Below are 21065 nucleotides of genomic sequence, written 5' to 3'. Positions count from 1 at the left end.
CTGTCAAGGTTGGTCCTCACGGAATCTATATATCTGTGGTTGTGTATAATGTTGTCCTGGCTCTGCTCCGCTCACTCAGCATTATGTTGTGTAGGTTTTTCCAGGTTGTTACGAAGTCCGTATCATCCCCATTTCTTATGGCACAATAGTATTCCATTACCTTCATATACCACAGCTTGTTCAGCCATTCCCCAATTGATGGGCATCCCTTTGATTTCCAATTCTTAGCTACCACAAAAAGAGCCGCTATAAATATCTTTGTACATACGGGTCTCTTTCCCTCTTGTGTGATTTCTTTGGGATACAACCTTAGAAGTGGTATTGCTGGGTGAAAGGGTGTGAACATTTTTATAGCCCTTTGGGCATAGTTCCAAATTGCTCTCCAAAACGACTGGATCATCTCACAACTCCACCAGCAAGGTAACAATGCTCCAATTTTCCCACATCCTCTCCAGCGTTTATCATTTTCCTGTTTTGTTATTTTAGCCAGTCGATACAGGACTAACTTATTACACAGGTAGATCAGGAAAATATAATAAACATTACTATACATGAATTTCATGAAAACATTTAACTAGTTATCCCACAAAATCCTTGTGAACAAGTTGTGGAGATATAGGCTGAATGATGTACAGAGGCTGAATTTATTGAAACATCTAGTCCAAAGAAGATTTAATGGACCATCATCAGTCTTGAGGTAGGTGTCTGTGGCAGACCACAAAGCTCTGTTCTTAGCTCTCTTCAGGTGAACATTTTTATCAGTGATTTAGATGAAGGTATGAATTTCATGCTTATAAGACTGACCAAGAGAAAAATAAGAAGGAAAAGTGGTATGTGATGGAAAGATGTCTAGGCTTGAAATCAGGAGATACTTCAGTTCACATCCTGTTTGTGACCTTGAACAAGTAATTTCACCTCTGAGCATCATTCTCCTCACCGGAAATAATGAGATCTGTAATATCTCCTAGGACTATTGTGAAGATCAGATGAGATAATGCATTGTAAATTATTTATAAACTTTTAAGTGCTATAGAAATGTCAGCAATTATTATAACCCCTGGAATGATATGATTGAGTCTAAGTAAACCAAATATAATAACAATAACTGAAATTTAACATTTGCAAAGTGCTTTTTGTATATTATCTTATATGATCTCACAACTCACAATTTTATATGGATAAGTATAATGTTCCCTACTTAAGTTTAAAGAAAGTCAAATATATGAACACAGAGTTGAAAAAGGTGTGTCTGGTTGGTATTTTAATATGAAAAAGACGTGGGAATTTAAGTGAATATACATACATATATACACACAATCTAAGATAATAGTTTGATATGGAAACCTAAATAGCTTAAGTCTACATTAATAGAAGCATTGTGTCCAGAACAAGGGAAACATGAGCCATACTATACATTGCCAAGATCAGACCACATAAGCCATATTATGTTCCTTTCAGATTGTTTTATTGTAGGAAGGTTATTTACAGGCTAAAGCTCATTCAGTTGAGGGTGGCCAACATGGGAAAGAGACTCAAACCCTCATCATTTGAGATTCAGTTGGAAGGTGGGGCTATTTAGCAGGGAACATGATCTCTATCTTCAACTGTTTGAAGAGTGGTTATGTCAAAAGGGGATTTAGGGTGGTTTTATTTGATTACAGCAGGCATAACTGGAACTAAGGGGTAAAAAGTTATAGGAAAATAGATTTTAGCTGAGTATAAAGAATTACCTAATGATTAGAACTATCCTAAAAATAGAATAGACTGCCTCAGGAAATAATTTTCTTTTCATATAAGGTCTTTAAGGAAATGTTGGATTGAAAGGATCACTTGTTGGGAATGCCATAGATCTCTACTTAAGCATAGGATCTAATGTAATTTAATGTCCCTTTCCCACTCTGAGGTTTTATGGAGGCTGCTGAGATATCTGGTGAGTTTGATGTATTGCTTCAGTGATGTTAGCATTAGAAGCCTAGTCCTCTTTAATACAGGCTTTAAAATCTAGAGTCTTAATTTGTTGACTATGGGGAAAGAAGTGTGTGTAGCAAGCATATTCTTAGAGAAACCACTGGCAGGCAGTATGGAAATAGGTAGAAAAAAGTCTTGTAAATAATAAAGATTTTTTTGATTCATTTTTTAAAAATTTATTTAATATATTTAGTTTTCAGCATTGATTTTCACAAAAGTTTGAATTACAAATTTTTCCCCGTTTTTACCCTCCCCCCACTCCAAGATGGTGTATATTCCGGTTCCCCAGTCTGCCCTCCCATCTGTCACCCCACTCCCCTCCCATCCCCCTTTCCCTTCTCTTGTAGGGCAAGATAAATTTCTGTGCCCCATTGCCTGTGTATCTTATTTCCTGGTTGCATGAAAAAACTTTTTTTTGTTGTTTCTGAATGTATGTTTTTAAAACTTTGAGTTCCAGATTCTCTCCCCTCTTCCCTCCCCACCCACCCTCCCTAAGAAGGCAAGCAATTCAACATAGGCCACATGTGTATCATTGTGCAAAACCCTTCCACAATACTCATGTTGTGAAAGATTAACTATATTTTGCTCCTTCCTAACCTATCCCCCTTTATTGAATTTTCTCCCTAGACCCTGTCCCTTTTTGGAAATCTTTGTTTTTGATTACCTCCTCCCCCCATCTGCCCTCCCTTCTATCATCCCCCCTTTTTTATCTTCTTCCTCCTTTTTTCCTGTGGGGTAAGATACTCAATTGAGTGTGTATGGTATTCCCTCCTCAGGTCAAATCCGATGAGAACAAGATTTACTCATTCCCCCTCACCTGCCCCCTCTTCCCTTCCTACAGAACCACTTTTTCTTGCCACTTTTATGCGAGATAATTTACCCCATTCTATCTCTCCCTTTCTCCCTCTCTCAATATATTCCTCTCTTATCCCTTAAATTGATTTTATTTTTTTAGATATCATCCCTTCATATTCAACTCACCCTGTGCCCTTTGTGTGTGTATATATATATATACATACCTACATGTATACATACATAGACACACATATGTATATATGTGTATACACACACACACACACACACATATATATATATGCATATTCCTTTCAGCTACTACGATATTGAGGTCTCATGAATCATACACATCATCTTTCTATATAGAAATGTAAACAAAACAGTTCAACTTTAGTAAGTCTCTTATGATTTCTCTTTCTTGTTTACCTTTTCACGCTTCTCTTGATTTTTGTGTTTGAAAGTCAAATTTTCTATTCAGCTCTGGTCTTTTCACTGAGAAAGCTAGAAAGTCCTCTATTTTGTTGGAAGTCCATATTTTGCCTTGGGGCATGATACTCAGTTTTGCTGGGTAGGTGATTCTTGGTTTTAATCCTAGCTCCATTGACCTCCGGAATATCGTATTCCAAGCCCTTTGGTCCCTCAGTATGGAAGCTGCTAGATCCTGTGTTATCCTGATTGTTTTTCCACAATATTCAAATTGTTTCTTTCTGGCTGCTTGCAGTATTTTCTCCTTGATCTGGGAGCTCTGGAATTTGGCGACAATGTTCCTAGGAGTTTTATTTTGGGGATCTATTTGAGGAGGTGATCTGTGGATTCTTTCAATTTCTATTTTACCCTCTGGCTCTAGAATATCAGGGCAGTTCTCCTTGATAATTTCTTGAAAGATGATATCTAGGCTCTTTTTTTGATCATGGCTTTCAGGTAGTCCAGTAATTTTTAAATTATCTCTCCTGGATCTATTTTCCAGGTCAGTGGTTTTTCCAATGAGATATTTGACATTGTCTTCCATTTTTTCATTCCTTTGGTTCTGTTTTATAATATCTTGATTTCTCATCAAGTCACTAGCTTCCAGTTGCTCCAATCTAATTTTTAAGGTAGTATTTTCTTCAGTGGTCTTTTGGACCTCCTTTTCCATTTGGGTAATTCTGCCTTTCAAGGCATTCTTCTCCTCATTGGCTTTTTAAAGCTCTTTTGCCATTTGAGTTAGTCTATTTTTTAAATTGTTGTTTTCTTCAATATTTTTTTCAGTATTTTTTTGGGTCTCCTTTAGCAAGTCATTGACTTGTTTTTCATGGTTTTCTCACATCATTCTCATTTCTCATCCCAATTTTTCCTCTACTTCTCTAACTTGCTTTTCCAACTCCTTTTTGAGCTCTTCCATGGCCTGAGACCAATTCATGTTTTTCTTGGAGGCTTTTGGTGTAGGCTCTTGGACTTTGTTGACTTCTTCAGGGTGTATGTTTTGGTCTTCTTTGTCACCAAACAAGGATTCCAAAGTCTGAGACTGAATTTGGGTGTGTTTTTGCTGCTTGGCCATGTTTCCAGCCAACTTACTTGACCCTTGTGTTTTTCGTGGGGGTATGACTGCTTGTAGAGTAAAGAGTACTTTGTTCCAAGCTTGAGGGGATGCGCCATTGATTTTAAAGCTATTTCTATACAGCCAGCTCTGCCACACCAGCACTTCTTCTTTCTCAAGAACCACTAACCTGGACCTGATGCAAATCTTCAGCAGGCTCTGCACTCCTGCTCTGATCCGCCACTTAATTCCTCCCACCACGTGGGCCTGGGGCCGGAAGTAACTGCAGCTGTAGTTCTGTAGCTGCACCTCCCCCGCTGTCCCTGGGGCTGTGGCCAAACGCGAACTCTGTCCCCTGCAGCTTTTCCCACTAACCTTCTCTGTTGTCTTCGGTGTTTGTGGGTTGAGAAGTCTAGTATCTGCCACAGCTCACTGATTCAGGGTGCTAGGGCCTGTCCTGCCCAGCTCCTGGTCTGGTTGATCCTGCTTCCTTCCCTGCTGAGCTCTGCTCCCCTCCACTCCGTGTGTGATAGACCTCATCCAGTGACCAGCCAGGCTGTCCTGGGCTGGATCCCTGCTTCTCTCTGGTATTTTGTGGGTTCTGCAGTTCTAGAATTTGTTCAGAGCCATTTTATAGGTTTTTGGAGGGACATGGTGGGGAGCTCACTTAAGTCCCTGCTTTCCAGCTGCCATTTATAATAAAGATATTTTATAGACAAGCTGAATTGTCCACTCTTGGTTGCATCGCAGCTAGCAAGGATATGTTGGGAAACTCCAGCAATTTCTGCATCTGGCTTGGGCAGGTTTTAGGAGAGGTTACATATATATATATATATATATATGTGTGTATGTATACACACACACATATATATATATACACACTGAAATTAGAATTAAGAGCTACTCATGAGATAACAAGCATACTTAGATGTGTTTTAAGGGATGAAGAAGTAAAAAAAAAAATCGCACCAAGAATTTTCCAGCACCCCCTAAAGTGAGATAACATATATGTGGTGGCTTCATTAAGAAAGTGGACACAATGGAAGCTGGTGAAAAATGTGAAACACTGGCAACTGTGGTTCAGGATCAAGAAATGAAAAAGACCAAAAAGTCATTACTAATAAGTCTTATTCCTGTTATGTCGTGAATATGATATATAACTCAGTGTGGCAGAACCAAAAAATATAACAAATGAAATTGAGTATGTCTTAGCAGATGGGAAATAATGATTTACTAACATGTTGGGGTCATTTCATAACCATCTGTCAATGTGTAGTATGATCACTGGTTAAAATTGAAAACTAGCTGGAAGAAGAACAAAATTTTTAAAAACACTGTATAGAATTGTATTCTAAGCTATTACAACCAAGTGTTAACTCTGAAAAAAAAATGCAAAATTGATTAAGACACCAACTCTGTTGATTACCATTTCATGGAGAAGTTTAATTGATTAAGAAACAATAAGGAGACCAAAAGAGCCTAGAAAATGCCTTATTAATGCTTCGTGCCAAGAGGAGAGACATGGCAACCTAGGGCAACAAAGAGTTAAAATACAATCTTATTTACAAAATATCACGGAAGAAGAAATGGAAGATTAAAAGTAATTCTGAGGCAGTTGGTGGTATAATGGATAGAATTTTGGGCCTGGAGTACAAATGTAGCTTTAGATACTTACAAGTCATATGACCCTGAGCAAGTCACTTAACCTCTGATTCCTTCAGTTTCCTCAACTGTAAAATGGAGATAGTAATACCACCTACCTCTTAGGGCTGTTTTGAGGGTAAAATGAGATAATATTTTGTTTTATTTATTTTTCTCAATTACATGTAAATTTTTTAACATTAATTTTTTAAAAATTTGAGTTTCAAATTCTCTCTCTCCCTTTGCTTCCTGCCTTGAGAAGGCAAACAGTTTTATATAGATTATACGTGTGAAGTAATTCAAACATTTCTAAATTAGCCATCTTACAAAAGAAACACAAACCAGAAAAAAAAACAACCCAGGAAAAATAAAATTTTAAAAAGTATGCTTCAATCTACATTCAGACTCCATCAATTCTTTCTCTGGAGGTGGATAGCATTTTTTCATCATAAATCTTTAGGAACTGTCTTGGATAAAATGAGATAATATTTGTAAAAAATGCTTCTTCCTTTCCTTGTACCCCCAGTACTGCCTCACAAAACAGCAAAAGGCCTGCAGGAAGCTTGGTGTGAATTGGAAGACAGCAAATAGATAGAAGATGGAACAGATCTGCCAGTGTGCCCATAGCAACTTATTGCCTAGGATGATGTAATTTAACATCTGATGTATGTTCTATGTGGGAAGTAGAAATGTTATGACACTAATGTGAAATCAGAAAAAAATAACTGAACCTGGCCAAATGCCAGAGCTATAAATGGGGTGATCTGACTGGTGCTTTGACCCAGAGCACAAGAATTTAGTACTTGTATCTTTTTAGTAAGAAGAGCAAGGGAATTGTGTCAGTGTGCACAATATATTAATAATGAAATTTGGCTCACCAGAGTGGATATGTTTCTAAAAGTATAAAGGCAGTTTTCAGATTAAAAATGAGTTTCCCAAATTTCTTTTGTAGTTGTTTGAAGTTCGGAACACATTTTCCCATAGAAACAATGCTATAAAACAGTGATTATATTCTAAAATTCTGTTTAGGCCCTTAATGTCTTTTAAGTACTTAGATCCTATATACTCTTTGGTATATTTATGTCAAATGATGATATGATTTCATTGACTCTGGCATATTTAAGAATAATGTAATTTCCCTTATTTACTTTTTAACTATATTTTTAACAGTTTTCCCTAAGACCATAGTTGCAACTCTTGGTTTTATGAGTTTGTTGAAAGCATAATTAATTCTGCAATATTTATTCTCATTTTGGCAGCATTGAGAAGTCAAATGTACATAGGTCAGGAACTTTTTCTGCTTGTCAACTGGTGGCCAAATTTGTTCTAAAATATATTCTTGAATTCTGACAGTGTTTGTAGGCTGTGTGCTACAGCTTTATACATCTATGTGTGCATATTTATATCTACATATATTATATATACACATATTTCTGTGTGTATGAGAAATGAATTGAATTTGCGCAGGGTTTAACTCAGAAAAAAGAATCTGTGAATAATTTGAACATATACCCATAATGTGTGTGTGTGTGTGTGTGTGTGTGTGTGTGTGTGTGTGTGTGTATGTTAACCTCTCTGAGGATTATTAAAAATCTTTCAGTTTCTCAGGGTTTATTTTGCTATTATAATATATTTGATTTAATGTAGGTAGAAGACCCAGGAATTTTAAAGAGTAGAATATATTTACAAGTAACTGGTGGGTTAGAACTTTGATGTTTGACTATAGAGTTTTTGAAGGCTCCAGGAATACGTGGAATGTAAGGGAAATGTGAGATTAGGGTTGTTGCCTATTATCAAAAGGATCTAGACACCAGCACTTGACTTGAAACTGTGTTTGTAGGTTATCATCCTTGGCTAGAAAAGAATTTTTTCTTCACTTATTGTATCTGTACAGTTACCCATAGACTGTGCCGAGTTTTGTGATAAGTCCCTTAGGCCCTTACTCAACCTATTCCTTATTACTTTAGTAACAGTCATAACAAGCATGACTAAGTGATTTCCTCAACGATGGTGAATTACAAACAACAAATTAGTAATGAGGGTAGGCTACTAGGTACGTACATTAACAACAGTTATGGACGAGACAGAAAAGCCATAAAAATATATATACAAGAACTCAAGAGCATAGCAGTCTGGAACAGTCAAATTATCCTACTCAATGTAATGGATGCTGACTCCATCAATGTATTAATCAGTGATAGACATAGTAAGTGAAGTTCATAGTGATGGCCAATAAATCATCAATCAGTATATTTTATTTAAAAAGGCAGAAAAGTTTAAAATATGTTTTGGAAAGTTGCATATTAAATGCCAAAAAGCATACTCTCTGAATTGACTAGATTTGTGATGTCATCATATGAGCCCTTCAGCCTAACCCATCCATGTTTTTTCAACCCCTGAGATTCTTGTCTTTTTTCTTATCTGTCTTCTCTGGGGATCTATCCAAAATGTTGTAGGCCTTTCTCTAGTCAACAAGTTAAGTCATCAAGTATATACTAAGTGTTATGTGCCAGGCACTATGCCAAGCTCTAAGGATGCAAGGAAAGGCAAAATACAGGGTAAGCTGAAGGCCATCTCAGGGGGTAGGCCCAGGAAAGGCTTCTCATAGAAGGTGGGATTTTAGTTGAGTCTTGAAAGAAGCCAGAGAATTCAGGAGGCAGAAATTAGGAAAGAGAACCTTCGAGGCATGGGAGACAACTGGTGAAAAGGCATAGAATCCGGAGTGTATATTGTGTGGGTTCAACAAGAAGAATAATGTAGATGAATTATAGTGCCTATTGAAGAGAGTAAAAATTGTAAGAAGAGTAGGAATGTAGGAAGGAGCCAAACAAATTTTATATTTGATCCTGGTAGTAATAGGAAGCCTCTGGAGTTTTAAGGGTGGAGGAGTTGGGGGAAGGAGGAAGGCATGATGAAATGGTCAAACCTGAGATTTAGAAAGATCACTTTGACAATTGAATGGAAGACTGATTGGATTGTAAAAGAGACTTGAACTTAGGTGAACTGATGCATAGTGCAGTGAACAGAACCAGGAGAACATTGTACATAGTAACAGCAATATTGTTTGATGAAGAACTGTGAATGATTTAGCTATTATCAGCAATACAAAGATCTAAGACAATCCCAAAGGACTAATGATGGAGCATGCTATCCGCCTCCAGAGAGAGAACTGATATGGTTTTCATACGGGCTGAAGCATGCTATTTTTCACTTTCTTTTTTTTCTTTTATTCAAGTCTTGTACAAAATGACTAATATGGAAATGTTTTACATAATTGCACATGTATAACCTATATCTGATTGCTTACTGTCTCAGGGAGGGGTGAAGGGAGGGAGGCATAGAATTTGGAACTCAGAACTTTAAATAAAAATATTCACAGCGAGAAAGAGAGAGATTGAGACAGGGAGCCCAACCATAGAGCTATTGTAATACTCCCAAGTGGGGCAGCTAGATGGCACAGTGGATAGAGTGTCAAGCCTAGAGTCAGAAAGACTCATTTTCCTGATTTCAAATCTGGCCTCAGAAATTTACTAGCTATGTGACCCTGGGCAAGTTACTTAACTTTGTTTGCCTCATCTGTAAAATGAGCTGGAGAAGGAAATGGCAAACCACTCCAATATCTTTGCCAAAAAACAAGCAAACCCCTAAAAGGGGTCACAGAGTCCGACCTGACTGAAACAACAACAACAATTATCCAAGCATGAGGTGATGAGGATTTGCCCCAGGGAGGTTGCATTGTCGGAGAAGACAAGGGATATTATACAAGAGATGTTGCAAAGGTAGAATCTTTTAAAGTGTCCTGCATATAGCGCTGCAGTGCAGCAATCTCTGTATTCCTAACTTAATATATAAAGAGCTCATTTTCTTTTCTAATTGTATCTTTCCTAAATGATATCCCTTATGCCTCTGAAATGGTACTATAGCGTGTGTCCTTCTGGTGTCAAAAATGACACTTATCTTTGGGAGAAGACTTGATTGACCTGGGGTGGGGGGGCGAAGAGTTATCTTAAAACTCTTAAGGATGGCATGCACTTTGTTATTTTTTCCAACAATACTGGTATATTTATAGTGATTCATCCATGCTTCTCTCTTGTAAATATTTCATATAGGTGGGAAAGTCAGAAGATGTTAATATTTTGTTACCATTTTTGGTACTAATAATTATACATAGCTCCCCCAGTGCTCTCACAGTTGTGTTATCTCCAGGATGGATCTTCTCAATCTATGTTTGAGCAAATCTGACTGCTTTTCCCATCATTGTTCTCTTTAGTACCATTTCTACCTTCTCTATAGGTGCACCCAGGACTGTGGTGTTAAAGTCCAAGTATAGTGACTATATTGTTCTTGATGGTGCAAGAGATTTGTTATAAAATTATTTGCATATTTTTTTCAACTTTTATGTTTCTTGGCCTCTTTATTTTTATCCTTAAGTGCCCTCTTGATGACTTTGCTTAGTTGGGTTCCTCCTTAAGCTTTCTTTAAATTAATTTTGCCAGTGCTTCTCTTTATCTTTTGAAAAAATACTGCTCCATTATCTTTCTCCTTAAGATTTTCTGAGCAAACTGGTTTGTTTTCTAAACCAATGACTTTGGCTGCCATCTTTCTCATCTTAACAGATTAGGTGTTTGCTGCCTCCAGTGCTTTTTAGGTTCTTGGTCTCATTGTGGCAGTTGATTTGTATCAGTTAAACATCTTCATGAAATTGTTATAGTCTGTGTTTATATCTCTTCTTCCATCCATAGTTATCATTTTTAATCATCAGTAATTTCTTTAAATCAGTATTGAATTATTTCAATTGTACACTATATTTCTCATTTTTATTCTTTCTTTTAGTTTTGTACTAACTTTGATATTTGTTCTAACAAGTCAGTGCCTGACTACACAGACACTGATTCGGGAATAGTTCTCACATCAGTAACAACTCATTTTCTCTGTCAAAATATAATCTTTTTTAAAAAATTTGTTATTCATCACTCATCAAGTCTAGCGCTTGCCAGTTCTTTCTCAAAGTATTCATATTCTAGCAACATAATATTTCTGTGTAGTCTACAGGTCTTTGGCTTCTCTTATTTCTGATCCATATAAAAATGTATTACATTTTTTGGCATACTCACTTATTCCTACTTTTGCTTCAAAGTCACCAAGTATCAAAGTATATTTTGATTTCATATGGAGAGTCTTAATAAACTTCGTTGAATTTTTCTACCTCTTCATCCTCTGCAACAAATATTGGCACATGGCTTATTGAGTTCCAGCCACAGCTATGTTAAAGTTGATTTGAAACTTATGTGAGTCTTAGCATCCTGAAATTCCTTTTCTGCCACTTTGCTATCACCATTGCAGAGGTAGAAGGCAGGGAAGGTTGGGGAACTCAAGGGAGTGAGGACCATTTTGTGTTTTTCTTTGTTTTATGGGTTGCATCGTCCAGAGAATTCATCACTAAGTGACCATGCCTACTGCTGGTTCTGAAAAAGCAGACTAAGTTTGTTGTTGGGACCGTTGTCATAGCATGCAAAAGACCCCCCTCTAGTTAGCAGGTAGGTTGTTCAAAGTTATTGAATATAATTACATATTGGGAGAATCCTTTAGAGATGAATTTGTGACTATGCATGAGAGCAAATAAGGGAGTGAGTTATTCATGTTTAGGTGACATGTAGTTGTCATCTACTAGTAGGATACATCTGGAGGTCACTTAAGAGATAGTAGAGTGACCTTTGTTCATGGTTATCTTGGAACAAATTTGACTCTGTGCTTTTGCAGAGTTGGCAAATTTCAAAACGTTTTTTAAGTATAACCCAAGTCAAGCAATAACAGACAGCCCTAATTTCTTCTGAAAGGAAAACATTTGAGTCCGTTAGAATATAAGCTCTTTGAGGTTAGATTCTATGTTTGCTTTTTCTTGTATCTGACTTAGCACAGTGCCTGGTACATAGTAATCATTTAATGAATGCTTGTTGATAGATTGTAGTTTTCAGGTTAGGCTATGATACTGCATAGGTTCTATAAGTTTCTGTTCATCCAGTCAGCAACCATGAAGTACTTATTATGTGTCAGTACTGTGGTAGGCCTTAGGGATACAGATATAAAGAATGAAACAATTTGCTGTCTTAAAAGAGAGAACAGGCTAAATATAAAGAGAGAAAATAAAAATAAATACAAAGCAGTTAAAAGGCACTTTAGGAGGAAGAACACTAGCAGTAGGGCAAGGCAAGGATGGCTTTATGTAGAAAGTGGTATTTGAGCTACAACTTGAGGGAAGAACAGAATTCTGTATTTAAGCAGGCAACACAGATCTAAGTTCAAATTTAGAATTACTCCACTACAGATTATTCAAAGTCTTTTGAGCACAGAAAGCTAGAACTTGTATTTTCCTATCATTCCCTTCAAGAACCCAGGATTACCTTCATACCACAAAGGGGCATTAAAGTTTGACTCTGGAAAATTTCTGCAAAATCTATATACACATTGGTGGTTTCCTTGATGACCATAGTAGAAGGTTTCTGCAAGTGATAATGCAGAGTAGAATACCATTACACAGTTGTCTGGAAGAGATAGAAAGTGCAAGACCATTTTGTGTTTATTATTTGTTGATTATGAAAAATAATTGAATCAGTTGAACAAAACATCTTACAAAGTCTCTCTTGCAATAAAGTGTCTCCCAGTCATACACGAGAGTTTTTCACAGTTCCTTGAAAAATGTAACTTTAGAGATTATCTTACCTTGTTTAACAGTATTTCTGATCATAAATATCAGGTGAAGTGTAAATCAGGGAGATGTATATATTCTCTTCTGTCACAGAGGAGATCCAGCTCAGAGTTCAAGTTGAAGAAGGGCTTCCCTTTGGATGGTGAAGTCCTCTAGATACATTCCTGCTTTCAGATGGCATCGTACTAGTTCCATCAAGCACGATATCAGGAGTAAGGAATTCCACTGCACATTGAATACATCTCCTGTGTCAAATTTATTGGACAATATAGATAGTCACACTGGATGGGCAAGGATGGGGTTTCACTAAATCTATTTGAGTAGATCCGTGTTCCTCCCACAGCAGGCAGTAACTACTAAAAGCTATAGCAAGTTTGCCAACCTTCCCACTACCACAGATGTATGTGCATGTGTGTGTGTGTGTGTGTGTGTGTGTGTGTGTGTGTGTGTGTGTTTACACAGAATGGTCAGTTAAAATTATTTTACCTTTTTGTAATTTTTACCACTTTTCCCATTATACATATGCGCTTCCTTATGCCTAGAAATGTTTGCCAAATGGCAAACATACAGTTCATAATGATATACTTTTAATAAAAAAAGAAATTGCAATACATAAAGCTAAAAATTAAAATATTGTTGTTTAGCAGTGTCCAGGCTTATATTACTATGTGATGGGACATGTAGTTATCTAGCAACAGGTCTCCTTTTCCCTCATCTTCACGTCCAACCAATCCTCTATTAATGTTCTGTTTTCCACCTATTTATTTAATTGATGGCTAGTGACCTCATTAGAGGCTTTTAGCACATGGTGTTAATTGAGCCAAGAAAAGTACTGATTTTTGTCATAGTCTAGCCACAAACAGCATAAGTTAAGCACATGAGAAGAGAACAGCTTCAGGATAAGATGATGACCATATGGGCCGTGTATTATCGTGATAAGAGCACAGAACTAGATGGCAGGAGCCCTGTCTTCTAATCCTTGCACTGGCATCACGTATGAAACTTTGAACCTTTAATTTCACATAGCCTTAAGTTCCCTATCTGTAAAATGAAGAGTTGAACTAAGACGGTCAAGTCCAGTTTGTACGCTCAAGAAGCTTACAGTCTATTGGAGGAAACAATGTGTATAAATATATGTATATGCAGATTACAAACAACAACAAGATGGTTTAATACAAGATAGGGATGGAGAGCCTTAGTACTCAAGCTTGCTTTGGAAGGAAGTGCTTCGGCTGTGTCTTGTGAAGGAAGAGAGGAATTCTGGGACATGAGTGAGGAAGGAATGCATTGCAAGCATTCAGGACGGCCAGCGCAAAAGCATAGCAATGTGAGATGAAGCATTTTGTGTAAAGAGGAGAGAGAGAGAGAGAGAGAGAGAGGGAGAGCTAGTTTGAGCCAAAGTGTGCAGAAAGGGGAGGCCGGGCTGTAAAGAGTTTTAAAGGCTGAAAGGAGAAATCTATATTGGAACCTAGAGAGCTACTTTGCAGTTTGTTGAATAGTAGAGTCACATGGTCACAGCTGTGCTAAAGGAAAATTCGGGTGCTAGATAGATAAATTTGTGAATCATTTGCATAGAGGTGATAACTGAAACCATGGAAGCTGATGAGCTCACCGAGTGAGATAATATAAATGGAAAAGAGAAGAGGACCCAGAACAGAGCCTTGAGGGATGCCAAATCATGGGCATGATTTGGGTGAAAAACCAGCAAGAGACTGGGAAGGGAAGAATGGACAGGAGAACCAGGAGAGAGATTTAGAGAAGAGAGCAGTTAAATGCTATGGAGAGAGACATCAGGAAGGATCCAGATTGAGAAAAGGACATTAGATTTGGCAGTTAAGAAATCTCTTTGAATTAAGTGTTTTTTTTTTATTTTAGTTTTTTTTTTTTAGTTTATTTAATTTATTTAATATATTTAGTTTTCAGCATTGATTTTCACAAGAGTTTGAATTACAAATTTTCTCCCCATTTCTACCCTCCCCCCACTCCAAGATGGCATATATTCTGGTTGCCCTGTTCCCCAGTCAGCCCTCCCTTCTGTCACCCCACTTCCCTCCCATCCCCTTTTCCCTTCCTTTCTTGTAGGGCAAGATAAATTTCTACACCCCATTGCCTGTGTATCTTATTTTCTAGCGGCATGCAAAAACTTTTTTTTTGTTTTTGAACATCTGTTTTTAAAACTTTGAGTTCCAAATTCTCTCCCCTCTTCCCTCCCCATCCACCCTCCCTAAGAAGGCAAGCAATTCAACATAGGCCACGTGCGTATCGTTATGTGAAACCCTTCCACAATACTCATGTTGTGAAAGACTAACTATATTTTGCTCCTTCCTAACCTATTCCCCTTTATCCAATTTTCTCCCTTGACCCTGTCCCTTTTCGAAAGTGTTTGTTTTTGGTTACCTCCTCCTCCATCTGCCCTCCCTTCTGTCATCCCCCCTTTTTTATCTTCTTCTTCCTTCTTTCCTGTGGGGTAAGATGCCCAATTGAGTGCGTATGATATTCCCTCCTTAGGTCAGATATGATGAGAGCAAGATTCACTCATTCCTCCTCACCTGCCTTCTCTTCTCTTCCTACAGAACTGCTTTTTCTTGCCACTTTTATGCGAGATAATTTACCTCATTCTATCTCTCCCTTTCTCCCTCTCTCAATATATTCCTCTCTCATCCCTTAATTTGATTTTATTTCTTTTAGATATCATCCCTTCATCTTCAACTCACCCTGTGCCCTGTCTGTCTCTCTCTCTCTCTCTCTCTCTCTCTCTCTCTCTATATATATATATATATATATATATATATATATACACACACACACACACATACATATATACACACATATATATGTACATACACACACACACACACATATATGCATATTCCCTTCAGCTACCCTAATACTGAGATCTCATGAATCATACACATCATCTTTCCATGTAGCAATGTAAACAAAACAGTTCAACTTTAGTAAGTACCTTGCAATTTCTTTTTCTTGTTCTTTTCCTTGATTGCCTTTTCATGCTTCTCTTGATTTTTGTGTTTGAAAGTCAAATTTTCTATTCAGCTCTGGTCTTTTCACTGAGAAAGCTTGAAAGTCCTCTATTTTATTGAAAATTCATATTTTGCCTTGGAGCATGATACTCAGTTTTGCTGGGTAGGTGATTCTTGGTTTTAATCCTAGCTCCACTGACCTCCGGAATATCGTATTCCAAGCCCTTTGATCTCTTAATGTAGAAGCTGCTAGGTCTTTGGGTATTCTGATTGTGTTCCCACAATACTCAAATTGTTTCTTTCTGGCTGCTTGCAGTATTTTCTCCTTGATCTGGGAGCTCTGGAATTTGGCGACAATATTCCTAGGAGATTTCTTTTTGGGATCTATTTGAGGAGGTGATCTGTGGATTCTTTCAATTTCTATTTTGCCCTGTGGCTCTAGAATATCAGGGCAGTTCTCCTTGATAATTTCTTGAAAGATGATATCTAGGCTCTTTTTTTTGATCATGGCTTTCAGGTAGTCCAATAATTTTTAAATTACCTTTCCTGGATCTATTTTCCAGGTCAGTGGTTTTTCTAATGAGATATTTGACATTGTCTTCCACTTTTTCATTCCTTTGGTTCTGTTTTATAATATCTTGATTTCTCATCAAGTCTCTAGCTTCCAGTTGCTCCAATCTCATTTTTAAGGTAGTATTTTCTTCAGTGGTCTTTTGGACCTCCTTCTCCATTTGGCTAATTCTGTCTTTCAAGGCATTCTTCTCCTCATTGGCTTTTTGGAGCTCTTTTGCTATTTGAGTCAGTCTATTTTTTAAGGTGTTTTCTTCAGCATATTTTTCAGTATTTTTTTGGGTCTCCTTTGGCAAATCATTGACTTGTTTTTCATGGTTTTCTCACATCCTTCTCATTTCTCTTCCCAATTTTTCGTCTACTTCTCTAACTTGCTTTTCCAAATCCTTTTTGAGCTCTTCCATGGCCTGAGACCAATTCATGTTTTTCTTGGAGGCTTTTGTTGTAGGCTTTTTGACTTTGTTGACTTCTTCTGGCTATATGTTTTGGTTTTCTTTGTCACCAAAGAAAGATTCCAAAGTCTTGAGACTGAATCTGGATGTGTTTTATCTGCCGGGCCATGTTCCCAGCCAACTTACTTGACCTTTGAGTTTTTCTCAGGGTATGACTGCTTGTAGAGTAAAGAGTACTTTGTTCCAAGCTTGAGGGGATGCGCTGTTGTTTTCAGAGCTATTACAGCCAGCTCTGCCACACCAGCACTCCTCCTTCCCCAAGAACCCCAACCTGGACTGGACTCGGATCTTCAGCAGGCTGTGCACTCCTGCTCTGATCCGCCACTTAATTCCTCCACCAGGTGGGCCTGGGGCTGGAAGCAACCGCAGCTGTAGTTCTGTAGCTGCCCCAACTCTGCTGCCCCTGGGGTGGTGGCTGAACTGCGAACTCTATCACCCTGTCCCAGCAGCTTTTCCCACTAACCTTCTCTGTTGTCTTTGGTGTTTGTGGGTTGAGAAGTCTGGTAACTACTGCAGCTCACTGATTTAGGGCGCTAGGGCCCGCTCCGCCCGGCTCCTGGTCTGGTTGGTCCACGCAGCCCACGCTGCGCTCTGCTCCGCTCCCAGCTCTGTGCACAATAGACCTTACCCAGAGACCATCCAGGCTGTCCTGGGCTAGAGCCCTGCTTCCCTCAGCTATATTGTGGGTTCTGCAGTTCTAGAATTGGTTCAGAGCCATTTTTTATAGGTTTTTGGAGGGACTTGGTGGGGAGCTCATGCTAGTCCCTGCTTTCCAGCCGCCATCTTGGCTCCGCCCCTGAGTGTTGTATAAGCATCTGAAATTCACTGTGTCCAAAACTGAACTCATCTTTCCTACCCAAATTATCCCTCTTCCAAAGCTTTCTATTTCTGTCAAGGATACCACCGTTCTTCCAGACTCCCAAGTTCTCAACCTCTATGTCAGCCTCAATTCCTCACTTCTACCCCACATATCTGATCAGTTGCCAAGTTTTGTTGATTCTCTCCCTATACTGTTTCTTCTGTTTACCCTCTTCCCACAGCTCATACCACCATGGCTCTAATTCAAAGCCTTCATTGTCTGGTCTTGTTCAATAGCACACATAATCATCTGGCTACCTCTCATCATCTCCCCTCTCCAATCCATACTTTACACAGCTGCCAAAGTGATTTTCCCTAAAGAACAGATCTGATTGTACTAATCTGCTGCTCGGTAAACTTCGGTGGTTTCCTGCTACCTCTAGGCCCAAGTACAAACTCTTCCATTTGTCATTTAAATCCCTTCATGTCCTTCTTTCAATCTATGAGGCTTCTCACACATTTCTATATACTCCTTCACATACTCTATAGTCTAGTCACACTGGCTTTTTGATGTGTCTTAACAGCCATCTTTTTGTTTTCTTTACACAGACTGTGCCCCATACCAGGAATATGTTCTCTCCTCATCTCTGCCTCCTCAAATCCTTAGTGCCATAATAGCAAGTCCTTAAGACTATCTACTAAGATGTAAAGGATTTGCAATCTAAGTCACAGGTGAAAGTACTCACACCTTCAAAATTTATATCCTTGATATATTTAAGTACAATGGTAGGAATTATCTTGTTTCTGCCTCCTTATCTTTCCTCTTTCATGTCAATTAAGTTTAGAATCAAAATGCTTACCATCTTTTTTCAAACTTCATTTCTTGTCTACCTTGAGGTAGATATCCCAGAGCACAGTACCTACCCCTACCATGAGGTTGTACTCAAAGGAACAATTTCCATCCCTTAACTGACCTTGCTCCAGCCACAGATATTCTGGCAGTACTCATTCCTCAATGTGTAGCATATCCCACCCTCTCATATTCTTTCTGTCCTAGTGATTTTTGAACCTCTAAGCTATCAATGTAAAAAAACCTCTTGCCTGTCCCTCTTTGAAGGTGCTCCCTCTCTTACTCCCATCACCCTCTCAGACCTACTTTCCCCAGCTCCGCATGACCATTTCCAGATCTGCCTACCCCTTCCACTGTGCTCACTTCTATCTTCTGGCATTCTCCTAATGGCATTGTATCCATAGCCACCCTTTTCCTGTGCTGATTGGACTCCCCCACCCTCCACCCCCCACCCCTGCCAATTACTAATTGTGATGAAGGAGTTGGGTGCACTCTTTACTCTCCATAGCCACTTCTGGACCCTCTACCACTATCATTTAGCAACCTCTGCTGCTTTGGGATTCACACTATTCAAATTTATCTCCCAATCCAGTTTGTGGTAGTTGTTATCTATAGATCCCTCAAGATGTTCTCTTTCTTTCCTCCATGAGTTCAGTGCCTGGCTCACAGTCTTTCTCTCCACCCCTATTGAAAGATTTAACATACAGTCAGTTCTGTTATAACTTGTGTTTTTAAAATGTGATAACAGAACAACTGATAACGGAACATTTTGACATAACATAACTTGAATTTTGAGTTTGCTCCTGTTATTTCTTCCCTGAGAAACAGTGAGAGAACTCAGAATACTCTATCACTTCACATTAACTCATAAAGCTATGACCCTTCCAATACTCACTTCCACAAGCAAAGTCCAAGTTTTTTTCAAGGTAAAATGTCATTTTTATGGTATATCTTCTAGTGTAGGAGCCATGATTGAAGAAGGTTTGGTCTGCACTTCCTTTCTCTGCCTTCTGCTATGGCCTCCAACTTGATTTTGCAGCCCAGGGAACAGGCCCAGTGTTAGCCTACAGAGGCGGCTGTTCTTTATTGCAGTATTTTTAAAACTGTGCTACCATTTTAAATTAGGTTTCTGTCCTTTTTTTATGTGTCACTGATGAAGTTTTTAAGCATTGAGTCTCTAACACCATTTTCCTCATAAGCTCTGTGGTTCTTATTGAGCAGTTTTGCATAGCATAGTGTTTTTTGGGAATGCATATATTATGTTATATCAGAACTGACTTTACGTACTGATAATTGCCTCAAATAGCCTAACTTTCCAGTCTACTCAATTCCCATGACCTTCTCCTGCACACTACCTTAACTACTAACAAGTTATACTCTTGATTTTAACATCTCCCCAAAATATTCCACTTCCATGCTTGTGAACCATGAAATTCCTTTATCTGTTTATAATCTTATCACTCCATCTGTCTCTATATCTTAGACCCCTTTAAACCCTGTTCTTCACCCTTACTCTGACTACAAATTCCTCTATCCCTCAGTTCTTTCTCAGGCTTTCACTGCTGTACTGTCTATACTCTCTTTCCTTTCCTTTCTTGACCCCTTGCTGAGTCAGTTCAGCTCTGCCTATCGTCTACATAAATCCCTCACCCCCTTGTCCATTTGCCTGTTACAGCTTGCCAAATCCCAGTGTTAGATTTCTCCCACCATCTTCTACCCCTGTCTCATTAAGAAATAATCCTTCTCCTTGCCAAGACCAAGTCCTCTACAAATCCCTCTCCTCTAACCAAATTTCCTATTTCTAGAAGAGTATCACCATCTTCCCAGTTACTCAGAGTTGCAGCCTCAGTTTCATCTTTGATTACTCCCTTTGACTGCACATATCCAGTCTGTTTTCAAATCTTGTTATTTCATAATATCTCTTCATATTTTCTCCCAAGACACGTCTCTTTTTCTTCACTTACACGGTCACCATCCTGGTGCAGGCCCTCATCATCTCTTACCTGGGCTATTGCAATAGGCTTCTGATTGTTCTTGAAGCCTCAAGCTTCTTCCCCACCCCAGTCTATCTTCCACTCAGTTGCCACAGTAGTTTTCCTAGAACAAAGATCTGACTATATTATCTCCCATTCAGCAAACTCTAGTGCCTCTCCCTTACCCCCAGAATCAAGTGTAAGTCCTCTGTGTGCCATTTAAAACCCATCACAATCTGGCCTCTTCCTACCTTTCCAGTCTTCTTACACATTACTTCCTTCTAAGCATTGTCAGTCATTCTACGCTGGGCTACTTGTTCATCACACAAGACGTGGCATTTCCATACTCTCTGCGTTTGTGCTGACTGCCCTTGCCCACCTGCCCCCCCATGCTTGGAATACTCTCCCTCTTCACCTCCGTTTCTTAGATTTCCTGGCTTTGTTCAAGACTTTTTTCAAATCCCACCTCCTGCAGGAGGCTTTCCTGGTCCCCTTAATGTTAATTTCTTCCTTCTGAGATAACCTATTTATCTTATACGTGTGTCATTGATTGCGGGTCGTCCACCCCGTATTTATTAGAATATGAGCTATTTCAGCACAGAGATTGTGTTTTTGTCTTTCTTTGTATTCCTAGCACTTAGTACACACAGTTCCTGGCACATAATAGATGCTTAATAAGTGTGTACTGTATGATTGGCCTACCGCTCTTCTCCTGTACCTAACAAAGGAAAAATGTAGTTATTCCACAGTGAGGTTAAGTGGCATTAACGTGGTGACGGGTATGGTGACTGCAGATACTGTAGTCCTTGCTGCTG

The 21065-nt window shown here is 38.6% G+C and overlaps 1 protein-coding gene across 3 annotated transcripts in view; it reads left to right on the top strand.

Annotated features, from left to right (window-relative positions):
• The window catches only part of CEP57L1 (centrosomal protein 57 like 1), an 84395-nt gene that overhangs the window by 20710 nt on the left and 42620 nt on the right, over positions 1-21065 (top strand). The window contains exon 2 of one of the 3 annotated variants that reach the window (XM_036768789.1): positions 6023-6025. The exons of the other annotated variants lie outside the window; for them this stretch is intronic. The gene's annotated coding sequence lies outside the window, so the exon portion shown is untranslated. The remainder of the gene's footprint in view (positions 1-6022; positions 6026-21065) is intronic. 3 annotated transcript variants of the gene reach the window in all.

This window comes from Trichosurus vulpecula, chromosome 7, assembly GCF_011100635.1.
Source record: "Trichosurus vulpecula isolate mTriVul1 chromosome 7, mTriVul1.pri, whole genome shotgun sequence".
Lineage (NCBI taxonomy): Eukaryota > Metazoa > Chordata > Mammalia > Diprotodontia > Phalangeridae > Trichosurus > Trichosurus vulpecula.
Note: the sequence above shows the minus strand (reverse complement) of the source record. Positions and strands in the feature narration are given on the sequence as shown.